General features: G+C 52.5%; 1 protein-coding gene across 1 annotated transcript in view; it reads left to right on the top strand.

The window, feature by feature from the left end:
- Positions 1–406: 406 nt before the first annotated feature.
- The window catches only part of cdon (cell adhesion associated, oncogene regulated), a 39,331-nt gene continuing 25,609 nt past the window's right edge, over positions 407–14,128 (top strand). Inside the window, exon 1 of the mRNA XM_080006326.1 lies at positions 407–807. The gene's annotated coding sequence lies outside the window, so the exon portion shown is untranslated. The remainder of the gene's footprint in view (positions 808–14,128) is intronic.

Genomic DNA, 14,128 nt, shown 5'->3' with positions numbered 1-14,128 from the left:
GAGGTTGGAAGTAAGGTGGGGGCAGGGTGGAGGGAGGCTCTGGTAAGGTGGAGGCATGGTGGAGGTAAGGACGACGCAGGTTCAGGTAATGCGGAGACAGGTTGGAAGTTAGGTGGAGGCATGGCGGAGTTAAGGAGGGGGCGGGCTCTGCCAAGGTGGAGGCAGGTTGGAAGTTAGGTGGAGGCAGGGTGGGGGGGGTAAGGTGGGGGCAGGGTGGAGGCTCTGGTAAGGTGGGGGTAGGGTATGCAGGTTCTGGTAAGGTGGGGACAGGTTGGGGGTAAGTTGGAGGCAGGGTGGAGGAGGGAGGCTCTGGGAAGGTGGAGGCAGGGTCTGCAGAGGAGGTGGAGTTCTGGTAGCGTGCAGCCCGTGGTGCTCCCCCCTCTCCGTGCGTATTGGGGCTGGAACATTCCTCCCTTGACGACCGGGCTCCGCTGCCATGATCCGCCGAGCAGCTCCGCGCTGAGGCTCCAGTCCGACGAGTGTGTTTTCGGAGACGGTTCCAGCCCGATCCGGAGGTGGAGGAGAGTCGCAGCGGGTCAGAGGAAGCCGCCGAGCCGGAAGAGGCGCCCCGACTCCCGGACAAACTTTCCGTGCGCTACCCGTCCTGCGCACCTTGGTCCCGCACGGTCCGCGCGTCCTGCGGGTTTTAGAGACTCTTTCCTCGGCTTTTCTCCGCCGCCTTCGTGTTCCTGCTTCGCCCCGAGCTCCGAGCCCGCGTCTAATGGAGGGACCCGTACGGATTTGCCGTTTTAAGAATGCGTGTTTCTCCTGATTCGACCGGCGGATCGCAGCTTTTCCCGCAGAGAGGTAAGCGCGGAGCCCCGGTGAGGAGGCTGCCCGAGCGGCGCCGGGGCGCACGGCGACCCGGGCTGTTCGGTAGGGTCCGATAAAACACGGCGAATTAAGGCAGAGATTATGAGAGAACAGCTGGGAAGGTTTACTGGACTTCCTGGATTTGGCTGAGACAGATTCCGTTTTCTGAGATATTTATGAATCAATTCACCACTTGTGGGAAACTAAATCTGGGTTGATGCTGTTTAATCCAACAACACACATGTTTAACTGTTTTAAAAAAAAGGTGATTATATGTGCAAGTACGAGTTCTCTTAATTGGGATAGTTATAAGTCTATGTTGTTTACTTATTGTCATTAAATAAATGTCGCTTGTTTGATTTTTCCATTATTATTATTATTATTATTATTATTATTATTATTATAATTATAATAATAATAATAATATTATATTTTTTTTTTACTACTACTACTATTTGATTGACATTTTAATGTAAAATACTTTAAGTTGCATGTGGTGTATGAAAGGTGCTACACAATTCAAGCAACCTTATAATAATAATAATAATAATAACAATCATAATAATAATAACACTCATAATAATAATCATAATAACCAAACTATAAACTCCATTTAGCACCGTCATACAGCTGTTTGTATCTGAGAATATCACTTGACACCACAATTATTAAGGTGATTCGCGTGATTCGCCTTTTGTTGTGGTGCCATCATTTAATAATTACCCAAGCGGTGGCTCGGTTCACTCCAAGCCCAATAACTGAAATGCCAAAATACATGAAACGTCACACCCAGGGCTTTAAAAGGCGACGACAAACGTTGGCAGTGGGAGGGTTAAAACCTCATTTATGACTTGATAACAGACAACACAGTCTTAGAAACGGCAGATATAGCTGCACGTGTATGGAGTGTATACAGCTTGACCCCTGGTTGACACATTGGTGTCAGAGTCATAAATAGTGGACAGACCCTCACTGTAAGTCGGGCTTTTATGGACTTTCTGTATGAACCAACTGTAAGACTGATAATCCCAAAACCCACTGAAATGCAAAGATGTCCCAGTGATCGTCCTGAGAGGAGACCGGTCCGGCTGCTGGAAACTTAACACATTAGATGCAAAACGGTTGCTATAAAAGTCCTTCGGCAACCACTGTTTTCTTTTTTTTTTTTAATATATATATAAAGTCGTAGAAATACTAGTGTTGGTGCGGGGAGGGGCTGTTTACGTAGTTGGACTGACTTCCCTTCAGAAGGCAAAGGGCTTAATTACGAAGAAGTGATGTCTTTCATTCTTGTTATGGGATGCACTATATCAGCCAAAGCCTTCATTCGCTTGTAGGACGGCGGGAGCGTGTCATTAAAGGGGCGCGCGCTCCATCCGAACCCAAGAGACACTGTGGATGTCGGAGTCACACTGCGCCCCGCACCGCACCGCACCGCACCGCACCCAGCCCCGCACCGCACCGCACCCAGCCCCGCACCGCACCGCACCCAGCCCCGCACCGCACCGCCTCCTGCTCTCTCGTTGTGACGCGGCGTGCGTGTTGGCGCACCGTGCGTGGTGGTGCACCGCTCACCGCGCACCGTGCACCGTGCGTGGTGGTGCACCGCTCACCGCGCACCGTGCACCGTGCGTGGTGGTGCACCGTGCACCGTGCGTGGTGGTGCACCGCGCACCGTGCGTCACGTCACATTGTTTTGTTTCTGCGTGAAGTAGAGCGCGTGAAAGCGCCCCAGGTAGGAGCGCGCGCAGGTGCTTGTCCGCTGCGTCACTCCGTAGTTGCCGCCCGAACAACCTTGAAAAGCAGCGCGTTGACGGGACAACATCGCGGAGCAGCTTCTCTCTAGCGCCGCGCACCGCCTTCCCCCGCGACCGTAAAAAAAAACAAAAAACAACCACCCCCACCCCCACCCCCACCCCCCGAGCCGCCGCCGCCGCCGACTTTCAGGTCGTCGCGTCGCTTGGTGTCGGGGAACTCACTGACGTGACGCCGCCTCCTCGACGGGGACGTCGCTCGGAACCGACGGCGTTTTTTTTTTTGCTCGTTTGGGTCTTGAGAGGCGTGGTTGACTCTCCCGTTCCTGGGTCGCTTTCAGAAGGAAGTCACCCCGAATAGAAAATGAAAAAAAACAAACAAATGAACTCGTGGGCATCTTAAAGAAACCCCGGCAAACAGAGAGAAGGTGGTGCTGCGGGTGGAGGAAACGACGGCAACAAAGACGCTCTTTGAACGACGGGAATAGATTGAGTCCAAAAAGCGCAGTAAAGTAAAGTAAGTAATGCATTAAAAAGCCTTTAATATCCTGGTTCCGAAATTAGAAAACACCATCATGCCTCACCCGCGCAGCTGCTCTTCATCAGGGCCACTTACTTCTCCTTCTTCTTCAAAAGAAAACAAAGTTGTCCTCAAAAATGACAGTTATGATTCAACTTTTGATAAGTCGCTCTCTATTTGTTTTCGGAGGCGGCGTCCCCTGTCGCCCCTCAGCCCCTATCATCTGGCTTTTTTTTTCCGCGGGGGGTTGGGTTACATGGGGGTTACGCTCAGAAAACAGGACACTTTAAAAGTCATACGGAGAACAAAGTCTCCCGGGCATCCAGCGAGTGGGACACACATGGTCGCCCCCAAACAAAAACACTTTCAAGTTCAAACGGCCCGCCCGTGCATTGTTGCGCCGGTCGGGTACAAGAAGACACTTCCGACGGCTTTTCGGGCCCCCATTCAGCGCTCGGCCATGTTGGCTGACTTTTCGGACAGAGGCCCCGGCGGATTTGCCTTTGTGCCGGGCCGAGAGCCGCCCGACGGCATTCCCATTAAGTCGGGTTTTGAGGGGCGCGTACGCGCACGGCGGAGTGTGATGCGAGGCCGGGGGGGCGGCCCGGGGAGGGGGGGGGATCGGATTCCTCACATTAGGAGCTTTGTTCACTTCTATCTAAGTGACACCGTTCAGCCGCGCTTTGATGTTCATTTTGACCCGACACAGATTGGACACAGATGGAAACAGGAACAATTGAACGGTTACTGACGGTCTTAGTGTCCAAGGTCCGCCGTTTAGAACAATAGAATAACTTCATTTTGCCAAATGGGACTTTGTGTCCTTGCCAGTCTGTGTTCTTAGCTGCTCTTTGTCGCTTCGGCAGCCTCACGTGTCCTCCCGAAGCGTTTCGCGGAGCTCTGTGAAGGATGAAGACGTCAGCCTCCGGGTCCCCGAGTGATTATTTAAGGGACGTTTTCCCGAAGGCTCATTATGCATTCCCCTTTCCTCGGTGTGTGACCACGTGCGCACGTCACCTCATAAAGCTCTGCGATGGACCTTTGCTGTTTTACAATAATTGTGCTACTCTGCAGTATCACCGCCTCCGGTTTAACATTCCAGATGTTCCGCGGAGGTAAACCAAGCTGTTAAGCTGAAGGTCAACACTGACTGGATGAGGCAGGTGTGAAATGCACCGGGGGTGACATTTGGCGTGCGCTCCGCGACGGTCGGCTCATTTGTTTTTAAAACGCTGAGCTCGTCTCGAGGACGTTCTGTGTTATTCTACCGTGAAACCGTCCTCGTTGTCGCTCTGCGCAGAGGAAACCAGCACGGCAACCGTGACGGGGATACGTCAATACAGATGTCATTATGAAGACTATTGTGTTGTTTGCGTTGAAAGATTTGCATTGAGAGAAAACATGCTTTTGGGGGAAATTAGTAAATGATTAGTGGGATGGACTCTTATCAGATGGCCCCCGAACAAAGCGCAGCTACGCCATTAAGTGTGCTAGAATAATGTTTGAGCCATTAGTTAATGCTAACCACATGGTGCTGTTGGAGAACTATGTTAAGTGGGCAATTTGAATGTAATGCATGTGTAATGATACCAGCCCCTGTGCTCATAATGGCTCCGTTGATTATTGTGATGCAGCAATGTAATCGCTCCCTGCAACCTGCTCATAGGGCGGAGGTGGAGGGGAGCGGTGGTCGGAAGCCACCCGGCGGTGGTCGCCGTCGAGTGCAATGACGTACAGAAATGGCCGGCGGCGGGTGGACGCGGGAAATGGGGAGCGACAGATTTGTGAGCCGCCGGTTGTGCGAGGTGGGATGTCTGCGTTGTTCCTTCTGAAGGTGGGGAAGGCGTGTCCAGACGGGCGACACCGGCGCCCTGCAGCATACACGGGGAGCAGCGCCACCACCCAAGCCTTTCCTCTGCCGCACAGATGTGAGACGACTCTGACATCCTGGTCTCCGGAGCTGAATAACAATTTGGTTTGGTTGTTTATTTGGGTTCGGAGTGTGATCTGTTTTATACACGCTCAAAAGATCAACTTTTGGCCGGCGAAGACATCGGTCGTAAAAAACTGGGCGAGAAACTTGACATGGGAGCCCCCTCCCCCCTTATTTCTCATCATTGTCACAATATTTATAGTGTTTGTACTTCAGTTGACTTTTATCTTCCGTGATGAGTATCTAATTTCAGCTTTTGGGTTTGAGTAAGAGGAGTGACCGTGAGGCAGAATAAAGGAGACTTCTCACACATCTCCTTGCTGGTGGCTTTCTTTGGGAGGGTCTTTGAGGGGTATTGATTCGTAGCCCTCCCTTCGCCCTCATTGCTCAGACGTTGAGTCATACAGCTGCCGCTTTCTTTCCCACCCTTTCTCTTTCTTCCCGTCGCTTTCCCGTTTCCTAATTCTGGCCTTTAATTCATGTGGTTCAGCTCTCATTTGTCAAGGACGAGCCCGGTGCTCAGGATCCATTAGATGGACAGAAGGGAATTTTGGGCCCGCTGCCAAAAAGCCCCCATGTTTTTAAAGAGCTGGGGGTTTGGCGGATGGAGTGGGGGCGGGTGCTGATTGACGACGCCCAGCAGCCATGAGCGGGGAGTAGATTGGAGAGATGTGCGGGAAGGAACGGAGGGGGTGGGGGCTCTCACCAGCCCGGCTTCACCGCTGTGCCGTTGAGTGCTCCCCACCGCTGTAATTTCTAGCCGAAAAGCCCGTATTTAATTTTCCACTCCGGACTCCCACCCCCACACCTGGATTTATTCTGGGGACAGGCTGTGTGCGGATTTAGTTAAATTGACCCTCCGAGGCAGTGTGGAGCCGAGCAGTAGCCGGAGGTGTCACCCCTGTTTACGCCAAGCTGTCATTAGTAGCCCTCCCTATCTGCCCCAAGTGCACGCTGTGATTTTTTTTGGCCGAGGCGAAGCATCTGTCTCCCGGTGCCGTCGCTTTGCGAGGTGTTCCTTCCTGGCAGGTGATCCAAACCGTCTGTCCGTCCGTGTCCGCCGGCTATGCCGCCGCAGGCTCCTTCATACATGTTCTCATGAAATGTTGGAGGTGAGCTGACTGTGGCGCTGTGTGTACACCAGCTTTCAACAGATGCTGGGATTGGGTTTCCAGAAATTCGGAGCCCTGGTGGACCTGAAACGGCGTAATGACTTTTGAGAGGTCGGAGAAATGAAATGAGAAACATCGGGTCGTAATTTTTAAAGCAAACAAACATTTTTCTTTCCTCTTTTCCTTTTTTTTTTTTGCCGGAGCAGCAGAAACAGATGTTCCGGCCAGCCACCGAATTTGGGAAAAGACAGAGGCGTCGCCCGCGAAGGTAGCTGAGCTTAAGTTTCCCGTCTGTTCCCCGAGACGGTTTGGTTTTGTGCGTCTAATGATCCCGAAGCAGCTGCTGAAGGTAAACAGCGCGTACGACTTCTGAACGTGTTGACGTCAAGCCCTCGGCCCTTGTCAGAGCAGACACAAGCGCCCGGATGCCCGCGGAGCACCGGTCAAAGTGCCCGGGTGGCGTGGCCAGTTTGAGGTCGTTCAAGCTCGACGCACGTACGGTATGATGTGAACCCTGCCGCAATGTTCACACGGAATCAGAGCCGGTGTTTTGTGCGCGACCCGACAGGCACGAGGGAGCGGGATACTGTGGTCGTTTCCGTTATCAAAAGTAAATGGCAATTCAAGGCTGATCGCGCAAAACAGTCGGATTTCAATTCTTTATTTGGGCGTGTAAAAACCCAAAGTCTGAGTCTTAGACAAGATCGTTTCCTCTGGATGTGTCATTTTGGGCTCGTTATCTTATTAAAACGTACGATCGGCCCCTCTCGGTCGACGGTTTCCCTGGTAATCCGGCAAATGAACCCCATCCCCCCCGTCCCGAGCGAGATGAGGGGGCTGAACTTCTGAACTGAGCTCCGGCGCTGACATCTCTCCCAGAAAACAGAGCGTTCCAGAGCAAAAACGAGGGGGGGGGGATTTTTGCATCCTCAGCGTCTTCCTGTTTGCGAGATTCATTTCTTTTTTCCCTTTTCCTGAAACTGACCCCGCTGAATGCGCCTGGCACACTCGGCCGCCTCGGTCTTCGGCCACAACAGCGGGAGCGTTTCTGCTTTAAAAACCGCGAGGGACCGCAGCTTTCTATTTCAAATGCTGAACCAATAAGTCACATCTGACGTGGGTTTCTCCGGAGCAGAAAGTGTGTGCTGCTGCAAAGCCAGCGAGGGGATCACCAAGACTATATTAAGGCAAAGCTAGTGGCTGGCACTCCCCTCCGGCTGACAAACAGGCTACTTGTTTGAAGGGCTGTTTTCCTCCCAGATCAGAGTGTGAGGCATTGTGGGTACTGGTGCTGCCTCCGGGCCTGTGGTTATTGGTGCCGTTTTGGGGCCTTCCCCGCCGAAAGATGTGGCCCCCTCGGGGGAGCGTCGGAACCCCTTATTTGTAAAATAAATTCAAAGCAAAGGAAAGAATTTAAGACTCCAAAATGAAACGTATGGTCACAAGTGTCTTCCGCGTCGTGCTATGAATAAAGCAAGCGCTATTTCAGATGGCGCGCCGGAGTGCGCGGCGGCGGCGCACGTGGTGGAGCCACGTTTTGAACCACGGTGAGACATATGGAATACATATCCTCGGCGTGACTGCATAAATGAATTGAAAACAAAAACTCATGTCTGTCGTCCCTGTCCTCACCACCAGTAGCAGAGAAACACACACACGCGCGCGCGCACACACGCACAAACGCACACACACACACACACACACACACACACACACACACACACACACACACACGCCCTGACAGTGTCCAACATGGTTTTTGTATTATTGCTGTGTTTTGCTGTTGTCACGAAGCCGTGTTGGTCTTGGCTCAGCCGGAGACGGGGACGTCATCCGCCGAGCGCTGCACCTCGGAGGCGTCGCAGGGCGAGGGGGCCGAGTCCTAAACATGCGCGGAGGGTTTAATGATTTGACAAGGGGCCAGGAGTGGAAACTTAGGCTGCGAGCTGGTTGAGGAGTCCCGCCACCCAGTTTGTTTTGCGCTCTGGAAGCGTCGCACAACAAGCGCCGAGTGTTACGAGGCAGCACGGATAAACATTTAGACAACCCAAATAAAGCGTTTAGGAGCTGGCTCCGGGGACGCCAGATTCGACTTCATGTGCGCCGACGCGCAAGAGGGAGCTGGTTTGTTTGTTTTGCAAACATTGAAACAAATCTGTGGGATTGTTTAAAAAGACTAATTGTATTTCAACCTCCTACATGTTTGTTTTGCCTCCGACGGCTGGGGCTCAGATCGTAGCCTCCGTCTCCTGCAACCGAGCACCAACCCGTCTGAAATGCCGTTTTTACACCACAATTAGCGTGTTCACGCAGGTTTATTGAACGCGGGTTAACCCGTTGAAAATAGGCGATTGACGCTGTTCCCATTGCCAGCAAACGAGTATGCCTTTCTTTTTTCGTCCGAGGTCACCAATGCGCCGGAAAAAGTGCGTCTCATGGTTCCAGTACGACAGGAAAAGAAACGGTAGAAGCAGCATGGAGGACCCACGTCCGCGCCTGATGCCGGCCCTTCGGCGGCGGTTCGGAGCCCGGCTCGGGGCGGAGACAGGGCGGCCCGGCGGGGGGTGTGGGGTTTTCCGCCGCGGGCCCCCCCGCGGAGCGGTCCCCACACTCCCCACATGCGGGAAAAAAAGTCATTGACTTCTAATTTTGATTTTGGATTTTAAATGGGATGTGAAATGCTCGAAAGACACACAGATATTCCTGTCTATGAACGCGCCAGCGTCCAGTACTTCAACGCATCGTGCCGGGGCCAAAACTGTGACTATCGCAGGGTCATTTGTCCTGGGAGTGAAACCTTTGGGTGTAACCTTTCCCACTAATGACAAATGCCAGATGTTAGCGGGTGTTACCAGGCTTTTGGTGCAGTGGAAAAAGGGTATTATTTTCGTGGGGAGTCAATTAATCACTTGAGAAATGAAATCACTGTGTACTGACCTTTCACGCCTGTCCAGGAGGAGGAGAGCAAACGCTCACACGCCTCCAAAGCAACGCAACAGTTTTGCTTCTTCAACATTTCATCGCAGTCGTAGTTTTTTCGCCTGTGTCTGTTTTGCCGCACGCTGTCGTTTTGTTTTTGCTTGCCGATGCTTGATACTTTGTTATTTAATGTCTGTTTGAGGCTGAGAGTGCTTTTGGTCACCGGCCAGGGATCCAACTGGAGGAGACTTAACAGAAACTGTTGTCCACGTCTGCGGAGCTTGTTGCCGTAGCGATGTCCGGGGTGATGGAATCCAGGGAAGCCGGGAGAGGGATGGGAGAGTACACCGATGGGAGGGAGGGTGAAAAACGGACCGGATCACTGCGCGCCCCTTACTTCACGGCCCACACATCAGGGTGTGAAAACGTAGATAGTGTGCTAAATAATTGCAATTTCCCACGCAAAACATGCCAGGAAAAAACGCTGGACATCTTCAAGACGCTGGGCAAAAGTGTTTCATTATTCACCCCCACAACATTGGAGCTATCGGTTGTAGATCAGCAACCTTTCTCATATTTGTAGAAGCGACATTTCTGAGGTTTCCTTGACTTAGGTGCAAAGCTGAGGAAACCTAAAAATGGGTTTAACAAACGAAAGCTGCTCTGAAGTTGATCTAATGACTCCAGTCCAGTGGGTTCTGTCAGTGAACCTGGGACTCTGCCGAGCATCAACGTGTGTTCCCGTCATCTCTCTAATCGGGGTTGAAATTGAGGAATGTGAATCCCGGTCTTTCTCCGCCCGGTTGCCACGGCGGCACAGTCGCAGATCCCCCCCCTCCCCTCCCTGTGGTTCAGACTCTTGGCACATGCTGGAGATCAGCGCTAAAACACACCCTGAGGGCGACAGCCGCAGCCCTCTCCTGCATTCCTCCTTTCCATCAGAATTACCTTCTTCGCCTGCACAGACCCCCCCCCCCCCCCCCCCCCGTGGGCTGAAAGGCCTGTGAAGCCAGCCAGAAGGGCCCGTGGAGCCCCACAAAGGAGGAGGGCCCGCTGGGTACACGCCGCTCCGGCAGCAGGGCCCGGGCCACGGCGACACCCAGGGATCTGTTTCCAGTGTCCGAGGACGCTATTCAGTCTCTGGCCTGCGGTTAATCCCGTTGTTCAGAACCTTGGGAAACAACCGTGTGACCTCCCCCCTCTTAACACACACGCACACACACACATACACACACACACACATGCGCATGCGCATGCCCACGCCCATCCGCCAACCCTCCGACCCAACCCTCTCACACCGGTTCCCAGGAAAAACAAGACATTGCAGAACGATCCTCCAATTAAGTTGGGTCCTGCATACTGTACCGCCATTCAGTCGACCCCCCTTTCTCCCTCTTTCTCACTCCCCCCTTCTTCTCCCTTCTCTTTCTCTCTCTCTCACACTCGCCCTCCTTCTCTCAGTCTTGTCTCCCTGGCTCGGCCTCCCGTCCGATCCCTTTGCTGTTTGTTTCCTGGGCCAACGTGGCTGCCCGGGGGCAGAATTAGCGCTGTCTCCCAGGTCTCGGCCGTGGAACTTTGTGAGGGTGGAGGGGGGTCGGGGGGGTGGGGGTGGTTTGAATGGTGGGGCGGGGGCGTTGTGTGTCCTTGGTAAACAAGGCTTTGTGGGATGTGACTGTCTGATCCCCGGGCGCCTCTCCTTTCACTCCCCTTCATCTGGTCCCACACCAGGACGGAGCTTCGCTGCGTCGCTGTGGTGTCAGGAAATATCCAGCTGCTCCGTGTCGTTAATCATTGTCGATGAACGATTGGAGCCAAATGATGCAATTAAACCTTTTTTTTTTTTTTTTTAAGTCGCCACTTCCTCTCTGACTGCGCCTTTTGAACCAACTCTGCACTGTGGACTAAACCAGTGACCGGGTCGCCATGTGCAGGCCTCTGACTTTTGTGGTTTTGGGAGGAGAATTCGAGCCTGATGCAACCTTGATATATTGAAATGGAAAACAGTTTTCGCATGAGAAAATACTCTGTCCAAACAAAAATTTTTCATTTTCCAACCCATATTGTGATATAATTACTAGACCAAAGATCCGCGACCCGCTAAGTTCTTCAAAAGCCCGTTTGCTTCCGAGAGAGATCAGTAAACGACAGCGTCCAGGGGTACATCTTATATTTGTCTGTTAAGTTTGCTACCCCGGGTGTTTTTTTTTTTTTTTTTTTTTTTACTGGCCTCATTAAGAGTCCTGCACGAACAGCCAACGGAGCGTCCCAGACAGGGAGAGTCAACTCCAATTAGGGATCGACTCAACTGCTCGGTTTGATTCTCCTCTGACTTCCGTTAAAAAAAAACAAAAAGAAAAAAAACAACCCCAAATTGGATTCTGCCCGACTTCCCCCCCTAATTCCCCTGCAGCATTCCAAGTCATTCCAAATCATGTCTCTCTCTCTCTCCCCCTCTCCCTCCCTCGCCCTGTCTGTCTCCCAGGTTTAATAACGTCTCAGTCTTTAATCAGGGAGGTACAGCAGACTGGATCCCCAGAATGCCTCAGTGGGGCTCCCGCGCACCACTGGCCCAAAAACATCAAATTCCACCCCCAGAAAAACACGTCCATCTCCTGTCACTCTGGTAGTCAGTGTCCCAATTCCATTGCCTCTAAACAAGGCGAAAATTCTGCCAATAACTGGAGAGAAGGGTCCACTTTTTTCAAATGCGGTTTCAGGATTTCTTCGTACGGCTACTGTAACATGAAAGGCGGTTCAAATTGGAGGGAGCTCAAATAATCTCGGTTATTTTTGGTTATTTCTATTTGAATTGCAGCAAATGGAGAAACAATTTTCCCAACGTCCCAAAATAAAAACCTGGAGAATTTTTCTTTTTTTTTAATCTCTGTGGTCGGCGCATTATATTACCAAAGGATGAAGCTGTCGTAAGGTTATGTTTTTCTGCATGTCAAAATAGCTTGGGAACAGACCGAAATGCACTTTGCATTTTGGTCACACTATGTTCGCATGTTCTCTGTCGACCCCAGAGAACGATTGGGGAGGACCAGTCTGACCCCTGCTGAGCGACAGAGGAGCGTTCTGAACAACTGCTGCATATACCCTGGATTGGTCACTTGGTGTCCACCTGCCCCCTACAAGAGGGGGCTCGCCAGTAAATGGGAGAATACTGGTGAGCCAAACTAGGTCCTCTTTGTCCGTCTCCCACTCTACGCACTCGGCCCCCCTCCTCTGGCAGAGCCGGTACCACTCATTGGAAGTTCTCATCGACTCCGTTGCAAATGAGAGCTTTAGAGACCTGACCCCGACGCGCCATTTGAGCATCGGAACCCAGCCTCTGAAACCCCCCCCCGTGGATGGATGCCAGCGCTCTGGACCGCCGCCTCATTTTCCAGAGCGTCTCCTGTTACCATCCATCCGTTTCATCCTCAGACCAACGGCCGGACTGAGCGCGCTGACCAGGATCTGGAGACCACCCCTGCGCTCCGTTGTCTCCAGCGACCTCACCAGCTGGAGTCAGCAACTAGTACGGCTGGAACATGCTCATAACACCCTCCCGAGTCCTGCCACAGGGCTGTCCCCGTCCCAGTGTGTGCTGGGCTAATGGCCCCCTCTGTCCCCGGACCAGGAGGAGGAGGTTAGCGCGGCAAGGCCATAAGGCCGACGCGGTCAAACGGCTCCTGGACCTTTGCCGCCGTGGAAGGGGTCTCCCGTACCTGGTCGACAGGGAGGGTTAGGGCCCAGGGGAGAGGTGCTTGGTCCCTGGGAAAAAAACAAAATAGAAAACATGTCGTTGTCAGCTGTTTTCTAATGATTTTTATATCACAATTGTAGCTTTGCCTTTTCTGGCTTAGCACCAGAGTGTTGGAGGGTACTGAATAAGCTTTGTTGGTCCTGTTCTTTTCGGCCTTTCGGTCTTTAATATTAACGGTTGATGAGGTCCAAAACTCCGCGCAGCGAAACGCGACGGGATGAAATGACCTTTCATCTCCGCGGATCCTTTCCCGTCGACTCGTCCCTCCACGCACATGTTTGTTGTTTGTCTCTATTTTTAACGTGTGTTCCTCTCGCGACGTGCCCATTCTTCATCTCTCTCTCTCTCTCTCTCACTTTCTCTTTCTCCTCCCTCTGTTTTTTTTTTTTTTGTCTGTTCATCTCCCTCAGACACACTGCCCCCCCCCCCTCGTGGAATGTGGGTATTGCAGATCCTCTGTCAGTGGGACTGCGAGGGCGAGTTTCGACAGGTTTCGTCTTTAGCATGAGAGCCACCCGCCAGCGTCTCGGGGTCAGATTAGACCGTCGCACCGGGGAGCGGGCGCTGCTCCGTTCCGCTCCGATCTATTTATCCATCAGGGTGCGGTTACACTTTATTTGGACCGACGAGACGTTTGACACTCGGCTCGGTGGAAGGCGACGCGAAGTTGGGTTCGAGTAACATTGACTTAAGTCTCAATTGCAAAGACAACGGTGGACTGTCAGAGGAAAGTGTTACCCGGGTTCCTTTGTTTGGCGTCACATTGATGCCTGTAAGTCAAACTTCAAATAATGGACACAATTGTACTTTGCATTTCACCTTTATATCGACACATTTAACCATCGAATCACATTTTTTTAAGATGTTCATCCATTCCCTGCGGAGTAGAGCAGGGTAGAGGGAGCATCTCATTCCTTCAGCTGTGCGGCCTTGTGGGCTGGAAAGACAAGACTGATGCCCCTGTCCTCCCCTCCTCCCCCTCCTCCCCCTCCGCCCCTCCGCCTCCTCCACCCCCCCGGGCTCCTTTGATGCTCCTCGCCGCTGCCCTTGTCCCTGTTTACCCAATATGACAGCGATATGGGCGAGGCCCCACATGGAGGCGGGGGCTTTGAGAAGGTCTTTCCTGAAAGCCGACCAAAGGGGAAGTGCAGGTGCTAACACCCCCCCACCCACCCTCCACCCACCCCACCCTGGGGGCGGCCTGTCAGAATGTTTATTTTCTCCAGTGTCATCACCGGGAATCCATCTAGTCCTATGAGGCGATGGATGGAGCTATTCCTGTATGCGTCCCTCTCTCGCTGGTCTAGTGTTACCCCCGGTGCAGCC

This window comes from Zeus faber, assembly GCF_960531495.2.
Source record: "Zeus faber genome assembly, chromosome: 9".
NCBI lineage: Eukaryota > Metazoa > Chordata > Actinopteri > Zeiformes > Zeidae > Zeus > Zeus faber.
Note: the sequence above shows the minus strand (reverse complement) of the source record. Positions and strands in the feature narration are given on the sequence as shown.